The sequence below is a fragment of the Lissotriton vulgaris genome, chromosome 2_1, assembly GCF_964263255.1.
Source record: "Lissotriton vulgaris chromosome 2_1, aLisVul1.2, whole genome shotgun sequence".
NCBI lineage: Eukaryota > Metazoa > Chordata > Amphibia > Caudata > Salamandridae > Lissotriton > Lissotriton vulgaris.
This window is the reverse complement of record NC_141687.1, coordinates 1,186,969,936-1,186,995,324: the sequence shown is the minus strand read 5'-3', so window position 1 is coordinate 1,186,995,324 and position 25,389 is coordinate 1,186,969,936. Positions and strand designations below refer to the sequence as shown.

The 25,389-nt window shown below is 43.4% G+C and overlaps 23 non-coding genes across 23 annotated transcripts; all 23 read right to left on the bottom strand.

The window, feature by feature from the left end:
* Positions 1-386: 386 nt before the first annotated feature.
* TRNAM-CAU (transfer RNA methionine (anticodon CAU)) lies at positions 387-458 on the bottom strand. Its single transcript has one exon. It is a non-coding gene; the product is annotated as a tRNA-Met (tRNA).
* A 908-nt stretch (positions 459-1,366) lies between these two features.
* Positions 1,367-1,438, bottom strand: TRNAG-CCC (transfer RNA glycine (anticodon CCC)). Its single transcript has one exon. It is a non-coding gene; the product is annotated as a tRNA-Gly (tRNA).
* A 1,528-nt stretch (positions 1,439-2,966) lies between these two features.
* TRNAG-UCC (transfer RNA glycine (anticodon UCC)) lies at positions 2,967-3,038 on the bottom strand. The gene has a single exon. It is a non-coding gene; the product is annotated as a tRNA-Gly (tRNA).
* A 1,533-nt stretch (positions 3,039-4,571) lies between these two features.
* On the bottom strand, positions 4,572-4,643 carry TRNAG-CCC (transfer RNA glycine (anticodon CCC)). Its single transcript has one exon. It is a non-coding gene; the product is annotated as a tRNA-Gly (tRNA).
* Positions 4,644-5,188: 545 nt separating this feature from the next.
* On the bottom strand, positions 5,189-5,260 carry TRNAM-CAU (transfer RNA methionine (anticodon CAU)). Its single transcript has one exon. It is a non-coding gene; the product is annotated as a tRNA-Met (tRNA).
* A 1,527-nt stretch (positions 5,261-6,787) lies between these two features.
* On the bottom strand, positions 6,788-6,859 carry TRNAM-CAU (transfer RNA methionine (anticodon CAU)). The gene has a single exon. It is a non-coding gene; the product is annotated as a tRNA-Met (tRNA).
* Positions 6,860-7,775: 916 nt separating this feature from the next.
* Positions 7,776-7,847, bottom strand: TRNAG-CCC (transfer RNA glycine (anticodon CCC)). The gene has a single exon. It is a non-coding gene; the product is annotated as a tRNA-Gly (tRNA).
* A 1,528-nt stretch (positions 7,848-9,375) lies between these two features.
* On the bottom strand, positions 9,376-9,447 carry TRNAG-UCC (transfer RNA glycine (anticodon UCC)). The gene has a single exon. It is a non-coding gene; the product is annotated as a tRNA-Gly (tRNA).
* Positions 9,448-9,994: 547 nt separating this feature from the next.
* TRNAM-CAU (transfer RNA methionine (anticodon CAU)) lies at positions 9,995-10,066 on the bottom strand. The gene has a single exon. It is a non-coding gene; the product is annotated as a tRNA-Met (tRNA).
* A 914-nt stretch (positions 10,067-10,980) lies between these two features.
* On the bottom strand, positions 10,981-11,052 carry TRNAG-UCC (transfer RNA glycine (anticodon UCC)). Its single transcript has one exon. It is a non-coding gene; the product is annotated as a tRNA-Gly (tRNA).
* Positions 11,053-11,599: 547 nt separating this feature from the next.
* TRNAM-CAU (transfer RNA methionine (anticodon CAU)) lies at positions 11,600-11,671 on the bottom strand. The gene has a single exon. It is a non-coding gene; the product is annotated as a tRNA-Met (tRNA).
* A 908-nt stretch (positions 11,672-12,579) lies between these two features.
* On the bottom strand, positions 12,580-12,651 carry TRNAG-CCC (transfer RNA glycine (anticodon CCC)). Its single transcript has one exon. It is a non-coding gene; the product is annotated as a tRNA-Gly (tRNA).
* A 1,528-nt stretch (positions 12,652-14,179) lies between these two features.
* Positions 14,180-14,251, bottom strand: TRNAG-UCC (transfer RNA glycine (anticodon UCC)). Its single transcript has one exon. It is a non-coding gene; the product is annotated as a tRNA-Gly (tRNA).
* A 1,533-nt stretch (positions 14,252-15,784) lies between these two features.
* Positions 15,785-15,856, bottom strand: TRNAG-CCC (transfer RNA glycine (anticodon CCC)). The gene has a single exon. It is a non-coding gene; the product is annotated as a tRNA-Gly (tRNA).
* A 545-nt stretch (positions 15,857-16,401) lies between these two features.
* Positions 16,402-16,473, bottom strand: TRNAM-CAU (transfer RNA methionine (anticodon CAU)). The gene has a single exon. It is a non-coding gene; the product is annotated as a tRNA-Met (tRNA).
* A 908-nt stretch (positions 16,474-17,381) lies between these two features.
* Positions 17,382-17,453, bottom strand: TRNAG-UCC (transfer RNA glycine (anticodon UCC)). The gene has a single exon. It is a non-coding gene; the product is annotated as a tRNA-Gly (tRNA).
* Positions 17,454-18,000: 547 nt separating this feature from the next.
* Positions 18,001-18,072, bottom strand: TRNAM-CAU (transfer RNA methionine (anticodon CAU)). The gene has a single exon. It is a non-coding gene; the product is annotated as a tRNA-Met (tRNA).
* Positions 18,073-18,986: 914 nt separating this feature from the next.
* On the bottom strand, positions 18,987-19,058 carry TRNAG-CCC (transfer RNA glycine (anticodon CCC)). Its single transcript has one exon. It is a non-coding gene; the product is annotated as a tRNA-Gly (tRNA).
* Positions 19,059-20,586: 1,528 nt separating this feature from the next.
* Positions 20,587-20,658, bottom strand: TRNAG-UCC (transfer RNA glycine (anticodon UCC)). Its single transcript has one exon. It is a non-coding gene; the product is annotated as a tRNA-Gly (tRNA).
* Positions 20,659-21,205: 547 nt separating this feature from the next.
* Positions 21,206-21,277, bottom strand: TRNAM-CAU (transfer RNA methionine (anticodon CAU)). Its single transcript has one exon. It is a non-coding gene; the product is annotated as a tRNA-Met (tRNA).
* Positions 21,278-22,191: 914 nt separating this feature from the next.
* TRNAG-CCC (transfer RNA glycine (anticodon CCC)) lies at positions 22,192-22,263 on the bottom strand. The gene has a single exon. It is a non-coding gene; the product is annotated as a tRNA-Gly (tRNA).
* A 545-nt stretch (positions 22,264-22,808) lies between these two features.
* Positions 22,809-22,880, bottom strand: TRNAM-CAU (transfer RNA methionine (anticodon CAU)). Its single transcript has one exon. It is a non-coding gene; the product is annotated as a tRNA-Met (tRNA).
* Positions 22,881-24,407: 1,527 nt separating this feature from the next.
* On the bottom strand, positions 24,408-24,479 carry TRNAM-CAU (transfer RNA methionine (anticodon CAU)). Its single transcript has one exon. It is a non-coding gene; the product is annotated as a tRNA-Met (tRNA).
* Positions 24,480-25,389: the final 910 nt, after the last annotated feature.

The window sequence follows — 25,389 nt, the reverse complement described above, 5'->3', positions numbered from 1 at the left end:
TGTGCAGAAGAGAAGAATGGAAAGGTGCATTACAAATAATAGATAATAATATATAGAGGCAGCATGGGAAGCAAAACAGGGAAGAGAAATACAGAACATTCAATTAATTGCCCAGGAGATAGATAAGAGCAGAACAAAAAGGGAAGAATGAAATTCAAAGCCTGCCCATAAAAGTGTTTGAAGGTCCCACCAGTCATTTATGCTTATTATTGTGTGTCTTTACTTTCAAAGTACAGGGTGGATCCTTTGATGATCCCTCTCTTGTATTTCAGCAGACACAGATATTTGAGAAGTCTTTTCTCACATAGCTGGCACAAGCTTGTGCTTTTCCTTGCTGTCAGCGTGGAAAAGACAGCTTGGTCCTTGGAAGGAAAATCAAGCAAAATTAGCAGAGGATGGTTTCGATCCATCGACCTCTGGGTTATGGGCCCAGCACGCTTCCGCTGCGCCACTCTGCTCTGTTGTGAAAGTGTTCTTTTTATGCAGATAGGGAGCATTAAGCAGAGTAGCGTGGGATTGGTCCGGCTCTCACCTCATTTGCATAAGTATATTGCAAGGCATGCTGGGTGTAGAAAAACTTCATCTTCCCCTCTCACAATCAGTCATAACTGAAAGTCAGACACTCTTAGGCACTAGCCGTTTCAGACCTTTATCAAGACAGCAGGTCTTGAACCCTCTCTCTCTCTCTCTCTCTGTGATCCTAGCACTAGCATGCTCAGGATTTGGCTTTACCTGGGAGCCAGAGATCTACCCCGTGAGGGCTTGCCCGGTGTGAGGCTTTTGAGCGTTTGGGAGCGTTCGGGACGTGAGTGGACGTTGGACAGGAAACTCTGCGAATTTGAAGCATCCAACATTCCTGCTGCAGTGAGCGGCTCTTTCCATGGACATCTGCCTCTAGGATTCCTCTCAACTTGCCTTCTGATAAAACATTTTGGGAGCAGCAATTACCTTCGACAGCTACAAGGTGGCTCTACATTCTGGTAAGTGCACAAGTATGCACAAAATGTTAGGGACTTTTGCCAGATTTATCGGTGGATCTTGCATATTTTTTTCAGAGGCTAGATATTGCCTAGAAATGCTTTTTAACATAGAGATGTTGGAGTTATAATGTCTGGTGGGGCCTCACCCCTTCCATTGTTTGCCCACTGTAACATATTTATTACCAGCACATGTGAGTTGTGACTCTGCTTTATAAAACTTATCATATATTAGGACAATGAATGTATCAGAAGGTGCGATTGAGATGTTTGCCTATGTATTTGTTTATTTTTTTATATATGGCTGATTAATCTGTACATGAAATTTCCATTTTGTGACATGTTGCATTAAAATATATCCTGCTTGCAGAATATATAAGCATTTTCACTGCGTTGGCCGGGAATCGAACCCGGGTCAACTGCTTGGGAAGCAGCTATGCTCACCACTATACCACCAACGCCCTCTGATGTGTGTGCTCTCGGTTCTAAATATTACGTTGCCGAAATCAATGACTATCTTGCAACAGCTTCAATGGTGCATTTGGTTTAGATACCAACATGAGAAGTAGTAGAACGTTTTTTGCAGAGGGTAAGGAACTGGGGATTGAAACCAAGGACAAAGTTGTGCAGAAGAGAAGAAATGAAAAGCAACAGTACAAATAGTAGAAATCAGCATATATAGGCAGCATGGGAAGCAAAGCAGGGAAGAGAAAGAGAGAACATTCCATGAAATGCCCAGGAGATAGATAAGAGCAGAAAAAAAGGGAAGAATGAAATTCAAAGCATGCCCAGAAAGTTGTGTGAAGCTACCACCAGTCATTTATGGTTATAGTTGTGTGTCTTTGCTTTCAAAGTACAGGGTTGATCCTTTCACGAACACTCTTGTATTACACAGACATAGATAGTTGAGAAGTCTTTTTTCACATAGCTGGCACAAGCTTGCGCTTTTCCTTTCTGGCAGTGTGGAAATGACAGCTTGGTCCTTGGAAGGAAAATCAAGCAAAATTAGCAGAGAATGGTTTCGATCCATCGACCTCTGGGTTATGGGCCCAGCACGCTTCCGCTGCGCCACTCTGCTCGTTTGTGAAAGTGTTCTCTTTATGCAGATGAGGAGGCATTCATAGGAGTGAAGTGGGATTGGTCGGGCTCTCACCTCATTTGCCTAATTATATCGCAAGGCATGCTGGGTGCAGAAAATCTTCATCTTCCCCTCTCACAATCAGTCATAACTGAAAGTCCAGACCCTCTTAGGCACTAGCCGTTTTTTAAGGCCTTTATCAAGACAGCAGCTCTCCGACGCTCTCTGTCTCTCTCTCTGTGATCCTAGTGCTAGCATGCTCAGGATTTGGCTTTACCTGGGAGCCAGAGATCTACCCGGTGAGGGCTTGCCCGGTGTAAGGCTTTTGAGCGTTTGGGAGCGTTCGGTACATGAGAGGACGTTGGACTGGAAACTGTGTAAATTTGAAGCATCCAACCTTCCTGCTGCAGTCGGAGGATCTTTCCATGGACATCTGCCTTTTGGATTCCTCTAAACTTGCCCTCTGATGAAACATTTTTTGAGCTGCAGTTACCTCCGACGTCTACAAGGTGGCGCTACATTCAGGTGAGGGCACAAGTATGCACAAAATGTTGGCGACTTTTGCCAGATTTATCGATGGATCTTGCATATTGTTTTCAGAGGCTAGATATTGCCTAGGAAATGCTTTTTAACATAGAGATGCTGGAGTTATAATGTGTGGTCGGGCCTCAGCCCTTTCATTGTCTGCCCACTGTAAATATTTTTTATCAGCACATGTGAGTGGTGACTCTGCTTTATGAAACTTATCATATATTAGGACAATGAATATAGCAGAAGGGGCGATTGAGATGCTTGCCTACATATTTGTTTATTTTTTATATAACGGCTGATTAATCTGTTCATTATATTTCCATTTTGTGACATGTTGCATTAAAATATATCCTGCTTGCAGAATATATTAGTATTTGTACTGCGTTGGCCGGGAATCGAACCCGGGTCAACTGCTTGGAAGGCAGCTATGCTCACCACTATACCACCAACGCCCTCTGATCTGTGTGCTCTCGGTTCTAAACATTAGGACCCTGAGTTCAATGACTATCTTGCACCAGCTTGAATGGTGCATTTGGTTTAGATACCAACATGAAAAGCAATAGAAAGTTTTTTGCAGAGGGTAAGGAACTGGGATTGAAACCAAGGACAAAGCTGTGCAGAAGAGAAGAATGGAAAGCTGCATTACAAATAATAGATAATAATATATAGAGGCAGCATGGGAAGCAAAACAGGGAAGAGAAATACAGAACATTCAATTAATTGCCCAGGAGATAGATAAGAGCAGAACAAAAAGGGAAGAATGAAATTCAAAGCCTGCCCATAAAAGTGTTTGAAGGTCCCACCAGTCATTTATGCTTATTATTGTGTGTCTTTACTTTCAAAGTACAGGGTGGATCCTTTGATGATCCCTCTCTTGTATTTCAGCAGACACAGATATTTGAGAAGTCTTTTCTCACATAGCTGGCACAAGCTTGTGCTTTTCCTTGCTGTCAGCGTGGAAAAGACAGCTTGGTCCGTGGAAGGAAAATCAAGCAAAATTAGCAGAGGATGGTTTCGATCCATCGACTTCTGGGTTATGGGCCCAGCACGCTTCCGCTGCGCCACTCTGCTCTGTTGTGAAAGTGTTCTTTTTATGCAGATAGGGAGCATTAAGCAGAGTAGCGTGGGATTGGTCCGGCTCTCACCTCATTTGCATAAGTATATTGCAAGGCATGCTGGGTGCAGAAAAACTTCATCTTCCCCTCTCACAATCAGTCATAACTGAAAGTCAGACACTCTTAGGCACTAGCCGTTTCAGACCTTTATCAAGACAGCAGGTCTTGAACCCTCTCTCTCTCTCTCTCTCTCTCTCTGTGATCCTAGCACTAGCATGCTCAGGATTTGGCTTTACCTGGGAGCCAGAGATCTACCCTGTGAGGGCTTGCCCGGTGTGAGGCTTTTGAGCGTTTGGGAGCGTTCGGGACGTGAGTGGACGTTGGACAGGAAACTCTGCGAATTTGAAGCATCCAACATTCCTGCTGCAGTGAGCGGCTCTTTCCATGGACATCTGCCTCTAGGATTCCTCTCAACTTGCCTTCTGATAAAACATTTTGGGAGCAGCAATTACCTTCGACAGCTACAAGGTGGCTCTACATTCTGGTAAGTGCACAAGTATGCACAAAATGTTAGGGACTTTTGCCAGATTTATCGGTGGATCTTGCATATTTTTTTCAGAGGCTAGATATTGCCTAGAAATGCTTTTTAACATAGAGATGTTGGAGTTATAATGTCTGGTGGGGCCTCACCCCTTCCATTGTTTGCCCACTGTAACATATTTATTACCAGCACATGTGAGTTGTGACTCTGCTTTATAAAACTTATCATATATTAGGACAATGAATGTATCAGAAGGTGCGATTGAGATGTTTGCCTATGTATTTGTTTATTTTTTTATATATGGCTGATTAATCTGTACATGAAATTTCCATTTTGTGACATGTTGCATTAAAATATATCCTGCTTGCAGAATATATAAGCATTTTCACTGCGTTGGCCGGGAATCGAACCCGGGTCAACTGCTTGGGAAGCAGCTATGCTCACCACTATACCACCAACGCCCTCTGATGTGTGTGCTCTCGGTTCTAAATATTACGTTGCCGAAATCAATGACTATCTTGCAACAGCTTCAATGGTGCATTTGGTTTAGATACCAACATGAGAAGTAGTAGAACGTTTTTTGCAGAGGGTAAGGAACTGGGGATTGAAACCAAGGACAAAGTTGTGCAGAAGAGAAGAAATGAAAAGCAACAGTACAAATAGTAGAAATCAGCATATATAGGCAGCATGGGAAGCAAAGCAGGGAAGAGAAAGAGAGAACATTCCATGAAATGCCCAGGAGATAGATAAGAGCAGAAAAAAAGGGAAGAATGAAATTCAAAGCATGCCCAGAAAGTTGTGTGAAGCTCCCACCAGTCATTTATGGTTATAGTTGTGTGTCTTTGCTTTCAAAGTACAGGGTTGATCCTTTCACGAACACTCTTGTATTACACAGACATAGATAGTTGAGAAGTCTTTTTTCACATAGCTGGCACAAGCTTGCGCTTTTCCTTTCTGGCAGTGTGGAAATGACAGCTTGGTCCTTGGAAGGAAAATCAAGCAAAATTAGCAGAGGATGGTTTCGATCCATCGACCTCTGGGTTATGGGCCCAGCACGCTTCCGCTGCGCCACTCTGCTCGTTTGTGAAAGTGTTCTCTTTATGCAGATGAGGAGGCATTCATAGGAGTGAAGTGGGATTGGTCGGGCTCTCACCTCATTTGCCTAATTATATCGCAAGGCATGCTGGGTGCAGAAAATCTTCATCTTCCCCTCTCACAATCAGTCATAACTGAAAGTCCAGACCCTCTTAGGCACTAGCCGTTTCAGGCCTTTATCAAGACAGCAGCTCTCCGACGCTCTCTGTCTCTCTCTCTGTGATCCTAGTGCTAGCATGCTCAGGATTTGGCTTTACCTGGGAGCCAGAGATCTACCCGGTGAGGGCTTGCCCGGTGTAAGGCTTTTGAGCGTTTGGGAGCGTTCGGTACATGAGAGGACGTTGGACTGGAAACTGTGTAAATTTGAAGCATCCAACCTTCCTGCTGCAGTCGGAGGATCTTTCCATGGACATCTGCCTTTTGGATTCCTCTAAACTTGCCCTCTGATGAAACATTTTTTGAGCTGCAGTTACCTCCGACGTCTACAAGGTGGCGCTACATTCAGGTGAGGGCACAAGTATGCACAAAATGTTGGCGACTTTTGCCAGATTTATCGATGGATCTTGCATATTGTTTTCAGAGGCTAGATATTGCCTAGGAAATGCTTTTTAACATAGAGATGCTGGAGTTATAATGTGTGGTCGGGCCTCAGCCCTTTCATTGTCTGCCCACTGTAAATATTTTTTATCAGCACATGTGAGTGGTGACTCTGCTTTATGAAACTTATCATATATTAGGACAATGAATATAGCAGAAGGGGCGATTGAGATGCTTGCCTACATATTTGTTTATTTTTTATATAACGGCTGATTAATCTGTTCATTATATTTCCATTTTGTGACATGTTGCATTAAAATATATCCTGCTTGCAGAATATATTAGTATTTGTACTGCGTTGGCCGGGAATCGAACCCGGGTCAACTGCTTGGAAGGCAGCTATGCTCACCACTATACCACCAACACCCTCTGATCTGTGTGCTCTCGGTTCTAAACATTAGGACCCTGAGTTCAATGACTATCTTGCACCAGCTTGAATGGTGCATTTGGTTTAGATACCAACATGAAAAGCAATAGAAAGTTTTTTGCAGAGGGTAAGGAACTGGGATTGAAACCAAGGACAAAGCTGTGCAGAAGAGAAGAATGGAAAGCTGCATTACAAATAATAGATAATAATATATAGAGGCAGCATGAGAAGCAAAACAGGGAAGAGAAATACAGAGCATTCAATTAATTGCCCAGGAGATAGATAAGAGCAGAACAAAAAGGGAAGAATGAAATTCAAAGACTGCCCATAAAAGTGTTTGAAGGTCCCACCAGTCATTTATGCTTATTATTGTGTGTCTTTACTTTCAAAGTACAGGGTGGATCCTTTGATGATCCCTCTCTTGTATTTCAGCAGACACAGATATTTGAGAAGTCTTTTCTCACATAGCTGGCACAAGCTTGTGCTTTTCCTTGCTGTCAGCGTGGAAAAGACAGCTTGGTCCTTGGAAGGAAAATCAAGCAAAATTAGCAGAGGATGGTTTCGATCCATCGACCTCTGGGTTATGGGCCCAGCACGCTTCCGCTGCGCCACTCTGCTCTGTTGTGAAAGTGTTCTTTTTATGCAGATAGGGAGCATTAAGCAGAGTAGCGTGGGATTGGTCCGGCTCTCACCTCATTTGCATAAGTATATTGCAAGGCATGCTGGGTGCAGAAAAACTTCATCTTCCCCTCTCACAATCAGTCATAACTGAAAGTCAGACACTCTTAGGCACTAGCCGTTTCAGACCTTTATCAAGACAGCAGGTCTTGAACCCTCTCTCTCTCTCTCTCTCTCTCTCTCTGTGATCCTAGCACTAGCATGCTCAGGATTTGGCTTTACCTGGGAGCCAGAGATCTACCCCGTGAGGGCTTGCCCGGTGTGAGGCTTTTGAGCGTTTGGGAGCGTTCGGGACGTGAGTGGACGTTGGACAGGAAACTCTGCGAATTTGAAGCATCCAACATTCCTGCTGCAGTGAGCGTCTCTTTCCATGGACATCTGCCTCTAGGATTCCTCTCAACTTGCCTTCTGATAAAACATTTTGGGAGCAGCAATTACCTTCGACAGCTACAAGGTGGCTCTACATTCTGGTAAGTGCACAAGTATGCACAAAATGTTAGGGACTTTTGCCAGATTTATCGGTGGATCTTGCATATTTTTTTCAGAGGCTAGATATTGCCTAGAAATGCTTTTTAACATAGAGATGTTGGAGTTATAATGTCTGGTGGGGCCTCACCCCTTCCATTGTTTGCCCACTGTAACATATTTATTACCAGCACATGTGAGTTGTGACTCTGCTTTATAAAACTTATCATATATTAGGACAATGAATGTATCAGAAGGTGCGATTGAGATGTTTGCCTATGTATTTGTTTATTTTTTTATATATGGCTGATTAATCTGTACATGAAATTTCCATTTTGTGACATGTTGCATTAAAATATATCCTGCTTGCAGAATATATAAGCATTTTCACTGCGTTGGCCGGGAATCGAACCCGGGTCAACTGCTTGGGAAGCAGCTATGCTCACCACTATACCACCAACGCCCTCTGATGTGTGTGCTCTCGGTTCTAAATATTACGTTGCCGAAATCAATGACTATCTTGCAACAGCTTCAATGGTGCATTTGGTTTAGATACCAACATGAGAAGTAGTAGAACGTTTTTTGCAGAGGGTAAGGAACTGGGGATTGAAACCAAGGACAAAGTTGTGCAGAAGAGAAGAAATGAAAAGCAACAGTACAAATAGTAGAAATCAGCATATATAGGCAGCATGGGAAGCAAAGCAGGGAAGAGAAAGAGAGAACATTCCATGAAATGCCCAGGAGATAGATAAGAGCAGAAAAAAAGGGAAGAATGAAATTCAAAGCATGCCCAGAAAGTTGTGTGAAGCTCCCACCAGTCATTTATGGTTATAGTTGTGTGTCTTTGCTTTCAAAGTACAGGGTTGATCCTTTCACGAACACTCTTGTATTACACAGACATAGATAGTTGAGAAGTCTTTTTTCACATAGCTGGCACAAGCTTGCGCTTTTCCTTTCTGGCAGTGTGGAAATGACAGCTTGGTCCTTGGAAGGAAAATCAAGCAAAATTAGCAGAGAATGGTTTCGATCCATCGACCTCTGGGTTATGGGCCCAGCACGCTTCCGCTGCGCCACTCTGCTCGTTTGTGAAAGTGTTCTCTTTATGCAGATGAGGAGGCATTCATAGGAGTGAAGTGGGATTGGTCGGGCTCTCACCTCATTTGCCTAATTATATCGCAAGGCATGCTGGGTGCAGAAAATCTTCATCTTCCCCTCTCACAATCAGTCATAACTGAAAGTCCAGACCCTCTTAGGCACTAGCCGTTTTTTAAGGCCTTTATCAAGACAGCAGCTCTCCGACGCTCTCTGTCTCTCTCTCTGTGATCCTAGTGCTAGCATGCTCAGGATTTGGCTTTACCTGGGAGCCAGAGATCTACCCGGTGAGGGCTTGCCCGGTGTAAGGCTTTTGAGCGTTTGGGAGCGTTCGGTACATGAGAGGACGTTGAACTGGAAACTGTGTAAATTTGAAGCATCCAACCTTCCTGCTGCAGTCGGAGGATCTTTCCATGGACATCTGCCTTTTGGATTCCTCTAAACTTGCCCTCTGATGAAACATTTTTTGAGCTGCAGTTACCTCCGACGTCTACAAGGTGGCGCTACATTCAGGTGAGGGCACAAGTATGCACAAAATGTTGGCGACTTTTGCCAGATTTATCGATGGATCTTGCATATTGTTTTCAGAGGCTAGATATTGCCTAGGAAATGCTTTTTAACATAGAGATGCTGGAGTTATAATGTGTGGTCGGGCCTCAGCCCTTTCATTGTCTGCCCACTGTAAATATTTTTTATCAGCACATGTGAGTGGTGACTCTGCTTTATGAAACTTATCATATATTAGGACAATGAATATAGCAGAAGGGGCGATTGAGATGCTTGCCTACATATTTGTTTATTTTTTATATAACGGCTGATTAATCTGTTCATTATATTTCCATTTTGTGACATGTTGCATTAAAATATATCCTGCTTGCAGAATATATTAGTATTTGTACTGCGTTGGCCGGGAATCGAACCCGGGTCAACTGCTTGGAAGGCAGCTATGCTCACCACTATACCACCAACGCCCTCTGATCTGTGTGCTCTCGGTTCTAAACATTAGGACCCTGAGTTCAATGACTATCTTGCACCAGCTTGAATGGTGCATTTGGTTTAGATACCAACATGAAAAGCAATAGAAAGTTTTTTGCAGAGGGTAAGGAACTGGGATTGAAACCAAGGACAAAGCTGTGCAGAAGAGAAGAATGGAAAGCTGCATTACAAATAATAGATAATAATATATAGAGGCAGCATGGGAAGCAAAACAGGGAAGAGAAATACAGAACATTCAATTAATTGCCCAGGAGATAGATAAGAGCAGAACAAAAAGGGAAGAATGAAATTCAAAGCCTGCCCATAAAAGTGTTTGAAGGTCCCACCAGTCATTTATGCTTATTATTGTGTGTCTTTACTTTCAAAGTACAGGGTGGATCCTTTGATGATCCCTCTCTTGTATTTCAGCAGACACAGATATTTGAGAAGTCTTTTCTCACATAGCTGGCACAAGCTTGTGCTTTTCCTTGCTGTCAGCGTGGAAAAGACAGCTTGGTCCTTGGAAGGAAAATCAAGCAAAATTAGCAGAGGATGGTTTCGATCCATCGACCTCTGGGTTATGGGCCCAGCACGCTTCCGCTGCGCCACTCTGCTCTGTTGTGAAAGTGTTCTTTTTATGCAGATAGGGAGCATTAAGCAGAGTAGCGTGGGATTGGTCCGGCTCTCACCTCATTTGCATAAGTATATTGCAAGGCATGCTGGGTGCAGAAAAACTTCATCTTCCCCTCTCACAATCAGTCATAACTGAAAGTCAGACACTCTTAGGCACTAGCCGTTTCAGACCTTTATCAAGACAGCAGGTCTTGAACCCTCTCTCTCTCTCTCTCTCTCTCTCTGTGATCCTAGCACTAGCATGCTCAGGATTTGGCTTTACCTGGGAGCCAGAGATCTACCCGGTGAGGGCTTGCCCGGTGTAAGGCTTTTGAGCGTTTGGGAGCGTTCGGTACATGAGAGGACGTTGGACTGGAAACTGTGTAAATTTGAAGCATCCAACCTTCCTGCTGCAGTCGGAGGATCTTTCCATGGACATCTGCCTTTTGGATTCCTCTAAACTTGCCCTCTGATGAAACATTTTTTGAGCTGCAGTTACCTCCGACGTCTACAAGGTGGCGCTACATTCAGGTGAGGGCACAAGTATGCACAAAATGTTGGCGACTTTTGCCAGATTTATCGATGGATCTTGCATATTGTTTTCAGAGGCTAGATATTGCCTAGGAAATGCTTTTTAACATAGAGATGCTGGAGTTATAATGTGTGGTCGGGCCTCAGCCCTTTCATTGTCTGCCCACTGTAAATATTTTTTATCAGCACATGTGATTGGTGACTCTGCTTTATGAAACTTATCATATATTAGGACAATGAATATAGCAGAAGGGGCGATTGAGATGCTTGCCTACATATTTGTTTATTTTTTATATAACGGCTGATTAATCTGTTCATTATATTTCCATTTTGTGACATGTTGCATTAAAATATATCCTGCTTGCAGAATATATTAGTATTTGTACTGCGTTGGCCGGGAATCGAACCCGGGTCAACTGCTTGGAAGGCAGCTATGCTCACCACTATACCACCAACGCCCTCTGATCTGTGTGCTCTCGGTTCTAAACATTAGGACCCTGAGTTCAATGACTATCTTGCACCAGCTTGAATGGTGCATTTGGTTTAGATACCAACATGAAAAGCAATAGAAAGTTTTTTGCAGAGGGTAAGGAACTGGGATTGAAACCAAGGACAAAGCTGTGCAGAAGAGAAGAATGGAAAGCTGCATTACAAATAATAGATAATAATATATAGAGGCAGCATGGGAAGCAAAACAGGGAAGAGAAATACAGAACATTCAATTAATTGCCCAGGAGATAGATAAGAGCAGAACAAAAAGGGAAGAATGAAATTCAAAGCCTGCCCATAAAAGTGTTTGAAGGTCCCACCAGTCATTTATGCTTATTATTGTGTGTCTTTACTTTCAAAGTACAGGGTGGATCCTTTGATGATCCCTCTCTTGTATTTCAGCAGACACAGATATTTGAGAAGTCTTTTCTCACATAGCTGGCACAAGCTTGTGCTTTTCCTTGCTGTCAGCGTGGAAAAGACAGCTTGGTCCTTGGAAGGAAAATCAAGCAAAATTAGCAGAGGATGGTTTCGATCCATCGACCTCTGGGTTATGGGCCCAGCACGCTTCCGCTGCGCCACTCTGCTCTGTTGTGAAAGTGTTCTTTTTATGCAGATAGGGAGCATTAAGCAGAGTAGCGTGGGATTGGTCCGGCTCTCACCTCATTTGCATAAGTATATTGCAAGGCATGCTGGGTGTAGAAAAACTTCATCTTCCCCTCTCACAATCAGTCATAACTGAAAGTCAGACACTCTTAGGCACTAGCCGTTTCAGACCTTTATCAAGACAGCAGGTCTTGAACCCTCTCTCTCTCTCTCTCTCTGTGATCCTAGCACTAGCATGCTCAGGATTTGGCTTTACCTGGGAGCCAGAGATCTACCCCGTGAGGGCTTGCCCGGTGTGAGGCTTTTGAGCGTTTGGGAGCGTTCGGGACGTGAGTGGACGTTGGACAGGAAACTCTGCGAATTTGAAGCATCCAACATTCCTGCTGCAGTGAGCGGCTCTTTCCATGGACATCTGCCTCTAGGATTCCTCTCAACTTGCCTTCTGATAAAACATTTTGGGAGCAGCAATTACCTTCGACAGCTACAAGGTGGCTCTACATTCTGGTAAGTGCACAAGTATGCACAAAATGTTAGGGACTTTTGCCAGATTTATCGGTGGATCTTGCATATTTTTTTCAGAGGCTAGATATTGCCTAGAAATGCTTTTTAACATAGAGATGTTGGAGTTATAATGTCTGGTGGGGCCTCACCCCTTCCATTGTTTGCCCACTGTAACATATTTATTACCAGCACATGTGAGTTGTGACTCTGCTTTATAAAACTTATCATATATTAGGACAATGAATGTATCAGAAGGTGCGATTGAGATGTTTGCCTATGTATTTGTTTATTTTTTTATATATGGCTGATTAATCTGTACATGAAATTTCCATTTTGTGACATGTTGCATTAAAATATATCCTGCTTGCAGAATATATAAGCATTTTCACTGCGTTGGCCGGGAATCGAACCCGGGTCAACTGCTTGGGAAGCAGCTATGCTCACCACTATACCACCAACGCCCTCTGATGTGTGTGCTCTCGGTTCTAAATATTACGTTGCCGAAATCAATGACTATCTTGCAACAGCTTCAATGGTGCATTTGGTTTAGATACCAACATGAGAAGTAGTAGAACGTTTTTTGCAGAGGGTAAGGAACTGGGGATTGAAACCAAGGACAAAGTTGTGCAGAAGAGAAGAAATGAAAAGCAACAGTACAAATAGTAGAAATCAGCATATATAGGCAGCATGGGAAGCAAAGCAGGGAAGAGAAAGAGAGAACATTCCATGAAATGCCCAGGAGATAGATAAGAGCAGAAAAAAAGGGAAGAATGAAATTCAAAGCATGCCCAGAAAGTTGTGTGAAGCTACCACCAGTCATTTATGGTTATAGTTGTGTGTCTTTGCTTTCAAAGTACAGGGTTGATCCTTTCACGAACACTCTTGTATTACACAGACATAGATAGTTGAGAAGTCTTTTTTCACATAGCTGGCACAAGCTTGCGCTTTTCCTTTCTGGCAGTGTGGAAATGACAGCTTGGTCCTTGGAAGGAAAATCAAGCAAAATTAGCAGAGAATGGTTTCGATCCATCGACCTCTGGGTTATGGGCCCAGCACGCTTCCGCTGCGCCACTCTGCTCGTTTGTGAAAGTGTTCTCTTTATGCAGATGAGGAGGCATTCATAGGAGTGAAGTGGGATTGGTCGGGCTCTCACCTCATTTGCCTAATTATATCGCAAGGCATGCTGGGTGCAGAAAATCTTCATCTTCCCCTCTCACAATCAGTCATAACTGAAAGTCCAGACCCTCTTAGGCACTAGCCGTTTTTTAAGGCCTTTATCAAGACAGCAGCTCTCCGACGCTCTCTGTCTCTCTCTCTGTGATCCTAGTGCTAGCATGCTCAGGATTTGGCTTTACCTGGGAGCCAGAGATCTACCCGGTGAGGGCTTGCCCGGTGTAAGGCTTTTGAGCGTTTGGGAGCGTTCGGTACATGAGAGGACGTTGGACTGGAAACTGTGTAAATTTGAAGCATCCAACCTTCCTGCTGCAGTCGGAGGATCTTTCCATGGACATCTGCCTTTTGGATTCCTCTAAACTTGCCCTCTGATGAAACATTTTTTGAGCTGCAGTTACCTCCGACGTCTACAAGGTGGCGCTACATTCAGGTGAGGGCACAAGTATGCACAAAATGTTGGCGACTTTTGCCAGATTTATCGATGGATCTTGCATATTGTTTTCAGAGGCTAGATATTGCCTAGGAAATGCTTTTTAACATAGAGATGCTGGAGTTATAATGTGTGGTCGGGCCTCAGCCCTTTCATTGTCTGCCCACTGTAAATATTTTTTATCAGCACATGTGAGTGGTGACTCTGCTTTATGAAACTTATCATATATTAGGACAATGAATATAGCAGAAGGGGCGATTGAGATGCTTGCCTACATATTTGTTTATTTTTTATATAACGGCTGATTAATCTGTTCATTATATTTCCATTTTGTGACATGTTGCATTAAAATATATCCTGCTTGCAGAATATATTAGTATTTGTACTGCGTTGGCCGGGAATCGAACCCGGGTCAACTGCTTGGAAGGCAGCTATGCTCACCACTATACCACCAACGCCCTCTGATCTGTGTGCTCTCGGTTCTAAACATTAGGACCCTGAGTTCAATGACTATCTTGCACCAGCTTGAATGGTGCATTTGGTTTAGATACCAACATGAAAAGCAATAGAAAGTTTTTTGCAGAGGGTAAGGAACTGGGATTGAAACCAAGGACAAAGCTGTGCAGAAGAGAAGAATGGAAAGCTGCATTACAAATAATAGATAATAATATATAGAGGCAGCATGGGAAGCAAAACAGGGAAGAGAAATACAGAACATTCAATTAATTGCCCAGGAGATAGATAAGAGCAGAACAAAAAGGGAAGAATGAAATTCAAAGCCTGCCCATAAAAGTGTTTGAAGGTCCCACCAGTCATTTATGCTTATTATTGTGTGTCTTTACTTTCAAAGTACAGGGTGGATCCTTTGATGATCCCTCTCTTGTATTTCAGCAGACACAGATATTTGAGAAGTCTTTTCTCACATAGCTGGCACAAGCTTGTGCTTTTCCTTGCTGTCAGCGTGGAAAAGACAGCTTGGTCCGTGGAAGGAAAATCAAGCAAAATTAGCAGAGGATGGTTTCGATCCATCGACTTCTGGGTTATGGGCCCAGCACGCTTCCGCTGCGCCACTCTGCTCTGTTGTGAAAGTGTTCTTTTTATGCAGATAGGGAGCATTAAGCAGAGTAGCGTGGGATTGGTCCGGCTCTCACCTCATTTGCATAAGTATATTGCAAGGCATGCTGGGTGCAGAAAAACTTCATCTTCCCCTCTCACAATCAGTCATAACTGAAAGTCAGACACTCTTAGGCACTAGCCGTTTCAGACCTTTATCAAGACAGCAGGTCTTGAACCCTCTCTCTCTCTCTCTCTCTCTCTCTGTGATCCTAGCACTAGCATGCTCAGGATTTGGCTTTACCTGGGAGCCAGAGATCTACCCTGTGAGGGCTTGCCCGGTGTGAGGCTTTTGAGCGTTTGGGAGCGTTCGGGACGTGAGTGGACGTTGGACAGGAAACTCTGCGAATTTGAAGCATCCAACATTCCTGCTGCAGTGAGCGGCTCTTTCCATGGACATCTGCCTCTAGGATTCCTCTCAACTTGCCTTCTGATAAAACATTTTGGGAGCAGCAATTACCTTCGACAGCTACAAGGTGGCTCTACATTCTGGTAAGTGCACAAGTATGCACAAAATGTTAGGGACTTTTGCCAGATTTATCGGTGGATCTTGCATATTTTTTTCAGAGGCTAGATATTGCCTAGAAATGCTTTTTAACATAGAGATGTTGGAGTTATAATGTCTGGTGGGGCCTCACCCCTTCCATTGTTTGCCCACTGTAACATATTTATTACCAGCACATGTGAGTTGTGACTCTGCTTTATAAAACTTATCATATATTAGGACAATGAATGTATCAGAAGGTGCGATTGAGATGTTTGCCTATGTATTTGTTTATTTTTTTATATATGGCTGATTAATCTGTACATGAAATTTCCATTTTGTGACATGTTGCATTAAAATATATCCTGCTTGCAGAATATATAAGCATTTTCACTGCGTTGGCCGGGAATCGAACCCGGGTCAACTGCTTGGGAAGCAGCTATGCTCACCACTATACCACCAACGCCCTCTGATGTGTGTGCTCTCGGTTCTAAATATTACGTTGCCGAAATCAATGACTATCTTGCAACAGCTTCAATGGTGCATTTGGTTTAGATACCAACATGAGAAGTAGTAGAACGTTTTTTGCAGAGGGTAAGGAACTGGGGATTGAAACCAAGGACAAAGTTGTGCAGAAGAGAAGAAATGAAAAGCAACAGTACAAATAGTAGAAATCAGCATATATAGGCAGCATGGGAAGCAAAGCAGGGAAGAGAAAGAGAGAACATTCCATGAAATGCCCAGGAGATAGATAAGAGCAGAAAAAAAGGGAAGAATGAAATTCAAAGCATGCCCAGAAAGTTGTGTGAAGCTCCCACCAGTCATTTATGGTTATAGTTGTGTGTCTTTGCTTTCAAAGTACAGGGTTGATCCTTTCACGAACACTCTTGTATTACACAGACATAGATAGTTGAGAAGTCTTTTTTCACATAGCTGGCACAAGCTTGCGCTTTTCCTTTCTGGCAGTGTGGAAATGACAGCTTGGTCCTTGGAAGGAAAATCAAGCAAAATTAGCAGAGGATGGTTTCGATCCATCGACCTCTGGGTTATGGGCCCAGCACGCTTCCGCTGCGCCACTCTGCTCGTTTGTGAAAGTGTTCTCTTTATGCAGATGAGGAGGCATTCATAGGAGTGAAGTGGGATTGGTCGGGCTCTCACCTCATTTGCCTAATTATATCGCAAGGCATGCTGGGTGCAGAAAATCTTCATCTTCCCCTCTCACAATCAGTCATAACTGAAAGTCCAGACCCTCTTAGGCACTAGCCGTTTCAGGCCTTTATCAAGACAGCAGCTCTCCGACGCTCTCTGTCTCTCTCTCTGTGATCCTAGTGCTAGCATGCTCAGGATTTGGCTTTACCTGGGAGCCAGAGATCTACCCGGTGAGGGCTTGCCCGGTGTAAGGCTTTTGAGCGTTTGGGAGCGTTCGGTACATGAGAGGACGTTGGACTGGAAACTGTGTAAATTTGAAGCATCCAACCTTCCTGCTGCAGTCGGAGGATCTTTCCATGGACATCTGCCTTTTGGATTCCTCTAAACTTGCCCTCTGATGAAACATTTTTTGAGCTGCAGTTACCTCCGACGTCTACAAGGTGGCGCTACATTCAGGTGAGGGCACAAGTATGCACAAAATGTTGGCGACTTTTGCCAGATTTATCGATGGATCTTGCATATTGTTTTCAGAGGCTAGATATTGCCTAGGAAATGCTTTTTAACATAGAGATGCTGGAGTTATAATGTGTGGTCGGGCCTCAGCCCTTTCATTGTCTGCCCACTGTAAATATTTTTTATCAGCACATGTGAGTGGTGACTCTGCTTTATGAAACTTATCATATATTAGGACAATGAATATAGCAGAAGGGGCGATTGAGATGCTTGCCTACATATTTGTTTATTTTTTATATAACGGCTGATTAATCTGTTCATTATATTTCCATTTTGTGACATGTTGCATTAAAATATATCCTGCTTGCAGAATATATTAGTATTTGTACTGCGTTGGCCGGGAATCGAACCCGGGTCAACTGCTTGGAAGGCAGCTATGCTCACCACTATACCACCAACGCCCTCTGATCTGTGTGCTCTCGGTTCTAAACATTAGGACCCTGAGTTCAATGACTATCTTGCACCAGCTTGAATGGTGCATTTGGTTTAGATACCAACATGAAAAGCAATAGAAAGTTTTTTGCAGAGGGTAAGGAACTGGGATTGAAACCAAGGACAAAGCTGTGCAGAAGAGAAGAATGGAAAGCTGCATTACAAATAATAGATAATAATATATAGAGGCAGCATGAGAAGCAAAACAGGGAAGAGAAATACAGAGCATTCAATTAATTGCCCAGGAGATAGATAAGAGCAGAACAAAAAGGGAAGAATGAAATTCAAAGACTGCCCATAAAAGTGTTTGAAGGTCCCACCAGTCATTTATGCTTATTATTGTGTGTCTTTACTTTCAAAGTACAGGGTGGATCCTTTGATGATCCCTCTCTTGTATTTCAGCAGACACAGATATTTGAGAAGTCTTTTCTCACATAGCTGGCACAAGCTTGTGCTTTTCCTTGCTGTCAGCGTGGAAAAGACAGCTTGGTCCTTGGAAGGAAAATCAAGCAAAATTAGCAGAGGATGGTTTCGATCCATCGACCTCTGGGTTATGGGCCCAGCACGCTTCCGCTGCGCCACTCTGCTCTGTTGTGAAAGTGTTCTTTTTATGCAGATAGGGAGCATTAAGCAGAGTAGCGTGGGATTGGTCCGGCTCTCACCTCATTTGCATAAGTATATTGCAAGGCATGCTGGGTGCAGAAAAACTTCATCTTCCCCTCTCACAATCAGTCATAACTGAAAGTCAGACACTCTTAGGCACTAGCCGTTTCAGACCTTTATCAAGACAGCAGGTCTTGAACCCTCTCTCTCTCTCTCTCTCTCTCTCTGTGATCCTAGCACTAGCATGCTCAGGATTTGGCTTTACCTGGGAGCCAGAGATCTACCCCGTGAGGGCTTGCCCGGTGTGAGGCTTTTGAGCGTTTGGGAGCGTTCGGGACGTGAGTGGACGTTGGACAGGAAACTCTGCGAATTTGAAGCATCCAACATTCCTGCTGCAGTGAGCGTCTCTTTCCATGGACATCTGCCTCTAGGATTCCTCTCAACTTGCCTTCTGATAAAACATTTTGGGAGCAGCAATTACCTTCGACAGCTACAAGGTGGCTCTACATTCTGGTAAGTGCACAAGTATGCACAAAATGTTAGGGACTTTTGCCAGATTTATCGGTGGATCTTGCATATTTTTTTCAGAGGCTAGATATTGCCTAGAAATGCTTTTTAACATAGAGATGTTGGAGTTATAATGTCTGGTGGGGCCTCACCCCTTCCATTGTTTGCCCACTGTAACATATTTATTACCAGCACATGTGAGTTGTGACTCTGCTTTATAAAACTTATCATATATTAGGACAATGAATGTATCAGAAGGTGCGATTGAGATGTTTGCCTATGTATTTGTTTATTTTTTTATATATGGCTGATTAATCTGTACATGAAATTTCCATTTTGTGACATGTTGCATTAAAATATATCCTGCTTGCAGAATATATAAGCATTTTCACTGCGTTGGCCGGGAATCGAACCCGGGTCAACTGCTTGGGAAGCAGCTATGCTCACCACTATACCACCAACGCCCTCTGATGTGTGTGCTCTCGGTTCTAAATATTACGTTGCCGAAATCAATGACTATCTTGCAACAGCTTCAATGGTGCATTTGGTTTAGATACCAACATGAGAAGTAGTAGAACGTTTTTTGCAGAGGGTAAGGAACTGGGGATTGAAACCAAGGACAAAGTTGTGCAGAAGAGAAGAAATGAAAAGCAACAGTACAAATAGTAGAAATCAGCATATATAGGCAGCATGGGAAGCAAAGCAGGGAAGAGAAAGAGAGAACATTCCATGAAATGCCCAGGAGATAGATAAGAGCAGAAAAAAAGGGAAGAATGAAATTCAAAGCATGCCCAGAAAGTTGTGTGAAGCTCCCACCAGTCATTTATGGTTATAGTTGTGTGTCTTTGCTTTCAAAGTACAGGGTTGATCCTTTCACGAACACTCTTGTATTACACAGACATAGATAGTTGAGAAGTCTTTTTTCACATAGCTGGCACAAGCTTGCGCTTTTCCTTTCTGGCAGTGTGGAAATGACAGCTTGGTCCTTGGAAGGAAAATCAAGCAAAATTAGCAGAGAATGGTTTCGATCCATCGACCTCTGGGTTATGGGCCCAGCACGCTTCCGCTGCGCCACTCTGCTCGTTTGTGAAAGTGTTCTCTTTATGCAGATGAGGAGGCATTCATAGGAGTGAAGTGGGATTGGTCGGGCTCTCACCTCATTTGCCTAATTATATCGCAAGGCATGCTGGGTGCAGAAAATCTTCATCTTCCCCTCTCACAATCAGTCATAACTGAAAGTCCAGACCCTCTTAGGCACTAGCCGTTTTTTAAGGCCTTTATCAAGACAGCAGCTCTCCGACGCTCTCTGTCTCTCTCTCTGTGATCCTAGTGCTAGCATGCTCAGGATTTGGCTTTACCTGGGAGCCAGAGATCTACCCGGTGAGGGCTTGCCCGGTGTAAGGCTTTTGAGCGTTTGGGAGCGTTCGGTACATGAGAGGACGTTGAACTGGAAACTGTGTAAATTTGAAGCATCCAACCTTCCTGCTGCAGTCGGAGGATCTTTCCATGGACATCTGCCTTTTGGATTCCTCTAAACTTGCCCTCTGATGAAACATTTTTTGAGCTGCAGTTACCTCCGACGTCTACAAGGTGGCGCTACATTCAGGTGAGGGCACAAGTATGCACAAAATGTTGGCGACTTTTGCCAGATTTATCGATGGATCTTGCATATTGTTTTCAGAGGCTAGATATTGCCTAGGAAATGCTTTTTAACATAGAGATGCTGGAGTTATAATGTGTGGTCGGGCCTCAGCCCTTTCATTGTCTGCCCACTGTAAATATTTTTTATCAGCACATGTGAGTGGTGACTCTGCTTTATGAAACTTATCATATATTAGGACAATGAATATAGCAGAAGGGGCGATTGAGATGCTTGCCTACATATTTGTTTATTTTTTATATAACGGCTGATTAATCTGTTCATTATATTTCCATTTTGTGACATGTTGCATTAAAATATATCCTGCTTGCAGAATATATTAGTATTTGTACTGCGTTGGCCGGGAATCGAACCCGGGTCAACTGCTTGGAAGGCAGCTATGCTCACCACTATACCACCAACGCCCTCTGATCTGTGTGCTCTCGGTTCTAAACATTAGGACCCTGAGTTCAATGACTATCTTGCACCAGCTTGAATGGTGCATTTGGTTTAGATACCAACATGAAAAGCAATAGAAAGTTTTTTGCAGAGGGTAAGGAACTGGGATTGAAACCAAGGACAAAGCTGTGCAGAAGAGAAGAATGGAAAGCTGCATTACAAATAATAGATAATAATATATAGAGGCAGCATGGGAAGCAAAACAGGGAAGAGAAATACAGAACATTCAATTAATTGCCCAGGAGATAGATAAGAGCAGAACAAAAAGGGAAGAATGAAATTCAAAGCCTGCCCATAAAAGTGTTTGAAGGTCCCACCAGTCATTTATGCTTATTATTGTGTGTCTTTACTTTCAAAGTACAGGGTGGATCCTTTGATGATCCCTCTCTTGTATTTCAGCAGACACAGATATTTGAGAAGTCTTTTCTCACATAGCTGGCACAAGCTTGTGCTTTTCCTTGCTGTCAGCGTGGAAAAGACAGCTTGGTCCTTGGAAGGAAAATCAAGCAAAATTAGCAGAGGATGGTTTCGATCCATCGACCTCTGGGTTATGGGCCCAGCACGCTTCCGCTGCGCCACTCTGCTCTGTTGTGAAAGTGTTCTTTTTATGCAGATAGGGAGCATTAAGCAGAGTAGCGTGGGATTGGTCCGGCTCTCACCTCATTTGCATAAGTATATTGCAAGGCATGCTGGGTGCAGAAAAACTTCATCTTCCCCTCTCACAATCAGTCATAACTGAAAGTCAGACACTCTTAGGCACTAGCCGTTTCAGACCTTTATCAAGACAGCAGGTCTTGAACCCTCTCTCTCTCTCTCTCTCTCTCTCTGTGATCCTAGCACTAGCATGCTCAGGATTTGGCTTTACCTGGGAGCCAGAGATCTACCCTGTGAGGGCTTGCCCGGTGTGAGGCTTTTGAGCGTTTGGGAGCGTTCGGGACGTGAGTGGACGTTGGACAGGAAACTCTGCGAATTTGAAGCATCCAACATTCCTGCTGCAGTGAGCGGCTCTTTCCATGGACATCTGCCTCTAGGATTCCTCTCAACTTGCCTTCTGATAAAACATTTTGGGAGCAGCAATTACCTTCGACAGCTACAAGGTGGCTCTACATTCTGGTAAGTGCACAAGTATGCACAAAATGTTAGGGACTTTTGCCAGATTTATCGGTGGATCTTGCATATTTTTTTCAGAGGCTAGATATTGCCTAGAAATGCTTTTTAACATAGAGATGTTGGAGTTATAATGTCTGGTGGGGCCTCACCCCTTCCATTGTTTGCCCACTGTAACATATTTATTACCAGCACATGTGAGTTGTGACTCTGCTTTATAAAACTTATCATATATTAGGACAATGAATGTATCAGAAGGTGCGATTGAGATGTTTGCCTATGTATTTGTTTATTTTTTTATATATGGCTGATTAATCTGTACATGAAATTTCCATTTTGTGACATGTTGCATTAAAATATATCCTGCTTGCAGAATATATAAGCATTTTCACTGCGTTGGCCGGGAATCGAACCCGGGTCAACTGCTTGGGAAGCAGCTATGCTCACCACTATACCACCAACGCCCTCTGATGTGTGTGCTCTCGGTTCTAAATATTACGTTGCCGAAATCAATGACTATCTTGCAACAGCTTCAATGGTGCATTTGGTTTAGATACCAACATGAGAAGTAGTAGAACGTTTTTTGCAGAGGGTAAGGAACTGGGGATTGAAACCAAGGACAAAGTTGTGCAGAAGAGAAGAAATGAAAAGCAACAGTACAAATAGTAGAAATCAGCATATATAGGCAGCATGGGAAGCAAAGCAGGGAAGAGAAAGAGAGAACATTCCATGAAATGCCCAGGAGATAGATAAGAGCAGAAAAAAAGGGAAGAATGAAATTCAAAGCATGCCCAGAAAGTTGTGTGAAGCTCCCACCAGTCATTTATGGTTATAGTTGTGTGTCTTTGCTTTCAAAGTACAGGGTTGATCCTTTCACGAACACTCTTGTATTACACAGACATAGATAGTTGAGAAGTCTTTTTTCACATAGCTGGCACAAGCTTGCGCTTTTCCTTTCTGGCAGTGTGGAAATGACCGCTTGGTCCTTGGAAGGAAAATCAAGCAAAATTAGCAGAGGATGGTTTCGATCCATCGACCTCTGGGTTATGGGCCCAGCACGCTTCCGCTGCGCCACTCTGCTCGTTTGTGAAAGTGTTCTCTTTATGCAGATGAGGAGGCATTCATAGGAGTGAAGTGGGATTGGTCGGGCTCTCACCTCATTTGCCTAATTATATCGCAAGGCATGCTGGGTGCAGAAAATCTTCATCTTCCCCTCTCACAATCAGTCATAACTGAAAGTCCAGACCCTCTTAGGCACTAGCCGTTTCAGGCCTTTATCAAGACAGCAGCTCTCCGACGCTCTCTGTCTCTCTCTCTGTGATCCTAGTGCTAGCATGCTCAGGATTTGGCTTTACCTGGGAGCCAGAGATCTACCCGGTGAGGGCTTGCCCGGTGTAAGGCTTTTGAGCGTTTGGGAGCGTTCGGTACATGAGAGGACGTTGGACTGGAAACTGTGTAAATTTGAAGCCTCCAACCTTCCTGCTGCAGTCGGAGGATCTTTCCATGGACATCTGCCTTTTGGATTCCTCTAAACTTGCCCTCTGATGAAACATTTTTTGAGCTGCAGTTACCTCCGACGTCTACAAGGTGGCGCTACATTCAGGTGAGGGCACAAGTATGCACAAAATGTTGGCGACTTTTGCCAGATTTATCGATGGATCTTGCATATTGTTTTCAGAGGCTAGATATTGCCTAGGAAATGCTTTTTAACATAGAGATGCTGGAGTTATAATGTGTGGTCGGGCCTCAGCCCTTTCATTGTCTGCCCACTGTAAATATTTTTTATCAGCACATGTGAGTGGTGACTCTGCTTTATGAAACTTATCATATATTAGGACAATGAATATAGCAGAAGGGGCGATTGAGATGCTTGCCTACATATTTGTTTATTTTTTATATAACGGCTGATTAATCTGTTCATTATATTTCCATTTTGTGACATGTTGCATTAAAATATATCCTGCTTGCAGAATATATTAGTATTTGTACTGCGTTGGCCAGGAATCGAACCCGGGTCAACTGCTTGGAAGGCAGCTATGCTCACCACTATACCACCAACGCCCTCTGATCTGTGTGCTCTCGGTTCTAAACATTAGGACCCTGAGTTCAATGACTATCTTGCACCAGCTTGAATGGTGCATTTGGTTTAGATACCAACATGAAAAGCAATAGAAAGTTTTTTGCAGAGGGTAAGGAACTGGGATTGAAACCAAGGACAAAGCTGTGCAGAAGAGAAGAATGGAAAGCTGCATTACAAATAATGGATAATAATATATAGAGGCAGCATGAGAAGCAAAACAGGGAAGAGAAATACAGAGCATTCAATTAATTGCCCAGGAGATAGATAAGAGCAGAACAAAAAGGGAAGAATGAAATTCAAAGCCTGCCCATAAAAGTGTTTGAAGGTCCCACCAGTCATTTATGCTTATTATTGTGTGTCTTTACTTTCAAAGTACAGGGTGGATCCTTTGATGATCCCTCTCTTGTATTTCAGCAGACACAGATATTTGAGAAGTCTTTTCTCACATAGCTGGCACAAGCTTGTGCTTTTCCTTGCTGTCAGCGTGGAAAAGACAGCTTGGTCCTTGGAAGGAAAATCAAGCAAAATTAGCAGAGGATGGTTTCGATCCATCGACCTCTGGGTTATGGGCCCAGCACGCTTCCGCTGCGCCACTCTGCTCTGTTGTGAAAGTGTTCTTTTTATGCAGATAGGGAGCATTAAGCAGAGTAGCGTGGGATTGGTCCAGCTCTCACCTCATTTGCATAAGTATATTGCAAGGCATGCTGGGTGCAGAAAAACTTCATCTTCCCCTCTCACAATCAGTCATAACTGAAAGTCAGACACTCTTAGGCACTAGCCGTTTCAGACCTTTATCAAGACAGCAGGTCTTGAACCCTCTCTCTCTCTCTCTCTCTCTCTCTGTGATCCTAGCACTAGCATGCTCAGGATTTGGCTTTACCTGGGAGCCAGAGATCTACCCCGTGAGGGCTTGCCCGGTGTGAGGCTTTTGAGCGTTTGGGAGCGTTCGGGACGTGAGTGGACGTTGGACAGGAAACTCTGCGAATTTGAAGCATCCAACATTCCTGCTGCAGTGAGCGTCTCTTTCCATGGACATCTGCCTCTAGGATTCCTCTCAACTTGCCTTCTGATAAAACATTTTGGGAGCAGCAATTACCTTCGACAGCTACAAGGTGGCTCTACATTCTGGTAAGTGCACAAGTATGCACAAAATGTTAGGGACTTTTGCCAGATTTATCGGTGGATCTTGCATATTTTTTTCAGAGGCTAGATATTGCCTAGAAATGCTTTTTAACATAGAGATGTTGGAGTTATAATGTCTGGTGGGGCCTCACCCCTTCCATTGTTTGCCCACTGTAACATATTTATTACCAGCACATGTGAGTTGTGACTCTGCTTTATAAAACTTATCATATATTAGGACAATGAATGTATCAGAAGGTGCGATTGAGATGTTTGCCTATGTATTTGTTTATTTTTTTATATATGGCTGATTAATCTGTACATGAAATTTCCATTTTGTGACATGTTGCATTAAAATATATCCTGCTTGCAGAATATATAAGCATTT